We start from the raw sequence: 2,505 nt of genomic DNA on the forward strand, positions 1-2,505 counted from the left end.
GGGCAGGTATCCAGACACAAACTATAAGACAAAGGAAAGTAATAAGTCACATATACTTTAAATTTTTCTAATAACTTTATGACAGTGGCTCCTAAATTTGCCTACACACCAAAATTCTTTAATGATTCCAAAGTGCAGATTACCTCCTCAGGCAAATTATAATCTCTCTCTCAGGCAGACTTGAGCATCAGTATAAATGATTCCAATGTATCTTTCTGGGAGAGAAGAGACTTGTACTTGGAAGAAAAGACAATTTCAGAGCTTCAGTTCTAACATTGTGGATAAAATTCCAGATCCATAGGACATCAGTGTAGAAGGCATTAGAAATCTCTGCTAGTCATTGTACACACTATTGTTGGCCTTGGAGAGGGAAAGGGTACTAGATCCCCTCCAACTTCAACCAGAAAACGTCCCCTTCTTGCCATCAGTCCTTTTCTTCTTTATTCACTTAAGAGAGGGTTTATTGGGCCCAGGGAGATAGCTCAGTAGAATAAGTGCTTGCCTGGCAAATGCAGGGGCCTGAGGTCAATCCCTGATACTGAAAAGAGAGAGAGAGAGAGAGAGAGAGAGAGAGAGAGTTGAATGTGAGCATTGTCATTTTTTCTTTCATAGAAGGGGAAAACATTTATTATGTCACCACTTTTGCAAATACCGGAAATGTCTCTGATACACATGTCTATTTTTATATTTTGAACTTTCTGTGTGTAAATAGTTTTGTTTAAAACGGAGGAAACAGGTGAACTTCCAGGAAAACTGACATGATAGGCAGGATAACAGCTTCCTAAATATGTCCATGTTCCAAACCATGGAACCTATGAATATGTTACTTTACAGGTCGAAAGGGCTTGGGATGTGATTAGGTTCAGAATTTTAAGATAGGGAGATGATTTTTTTTTCTATCCAGATGATCCCAATATAACCACAAAGATTCTTAAATGATGCAAGATGATGAGTACAGAGGTTTGGAGATGCTGTGTTATGATTTTGAAGATACACGAACAGGCCACAAGCTGAAGGTGCAGGCAACCTCTACAAGCTGAGACAGTCAAGGAAATAGATTCTATCCTAGAGACTCCACAGGAAATGGGGACCTGCCAACACCTTGCTTTTAGCTCAATGTTAGCCCATTTTCAGCTGCTATACTATATGACCTCCAGCATGGTATAAAAATGAGAATTTGTGACATTTTAAGCCACTACGAATTGTTCAGCATTTCTTGACATTTTCCATTCTTGAAACGGCAATGTCATAGAAATGAAAAAGAGAACAGTTTAGTGGTTACCAGCAATTAAGAAACATGGTAGAGGGCTGGGGAGACAGTTCAGCAGCATAAGCGCCTACCTAGCAAGCACAAGGTCCTGAGTTTGATCACTGGTACTGGAAAAAGAAAAGAAAAGAAAAGAAAAAAGGAACATGGTAGAGGGTGGATCATGTTTGAAAATTAGATCTGGCTATAAGGAAAGGATCTTTAAGCTTGAACTTTTGATCCTCCTGCTTTGCCTCCCAGGGTGCTGAGATTATAGTTATGTGTACTACATAAGTTTATGCTCTTTTAAAGGTAGGTGCTGCTATTGCTTTAATAGTTTTATTTACATATTTTAAGGGACTATGTTTACTATTTCTCTGAACATTGCCTTGGTTGATGCAATTAAAGACTAATTTTGATAACATGACAAAAAGGGAAAGATCTTGTGATATTCTGTATCTTCACTGTTTCAGTGTCTTGGCAATGATATTACAGGATAATTTACAGTATTTTAACACTGAGAGGAGCATGGTTTGAGTAAAAAGTACATGCAGTCTCTATTTTATATTGCAAGTAAGTCTACAATGATCTCAACATAAGAGTTTTAATTTCAAAAGCAAGGAGTGGAGAAGTTCCCAAGTATGTATCTATGAAAAATGAGGGCCTATATCCAACAGATAACAGCAGTACTATGTGTAATGGCTTCAATCTGGAAACAACCCAAACTTCCATTGACAAGAGAATGGCCAAAATATGGTATACTGCCTAGCCTTAGACATAAGTGAACTGCTATCAGTATAAACACTATGTGTGAATCTCACAGACCTGCTGTACGAAAGAAGGAAGAAACAAATCATACCACATAATTTCACTTACATGAAGTTTAGAGCAGTCATGATTACTTGAAGCTAAGGCAGGAGAAATTAACTTTCTATAAGGAAGGGCATAAAAAAACTTCCTACTGTTATGCAAATATTTGTATTATATAGGGTATAAATAGGTAAAATTAATCAAATTATATACACATAAATTATTTTTAATTTTTTTAGTTCAATTTCTTTTTTCTTTCATTAGAGATATTAATTATGCAATAATAGGTTTTAATTATGCTATATTCATGCATGCAGGTAGCATAGTTTTGATCTTACCTACCCTATTCCCTTCTCCTATTCCCCATCTTTCATCCCCTTCCTCTTCACTAATTGCATCCCTTTTACTTTCCTGTAGTCTTTTTTTTTCTTCTTTTTTATTAATTATTA

This window comes from Octodon degus, unplaced genomic scaffold (genome assembly GCF_000260255.1).
Source record: "Octodon degus isolate 3935 unplaced genomic scaffold, OctDeg1.0 scaffold00211, whole genome shotgun sequence".
NCBI classification, from domain to species: domain Eukaryota; kingdom Metazoa; phylum Chordata; class Mammalia; order Rodentia; family Octodontidae; genus Octodon; species Octodon degus.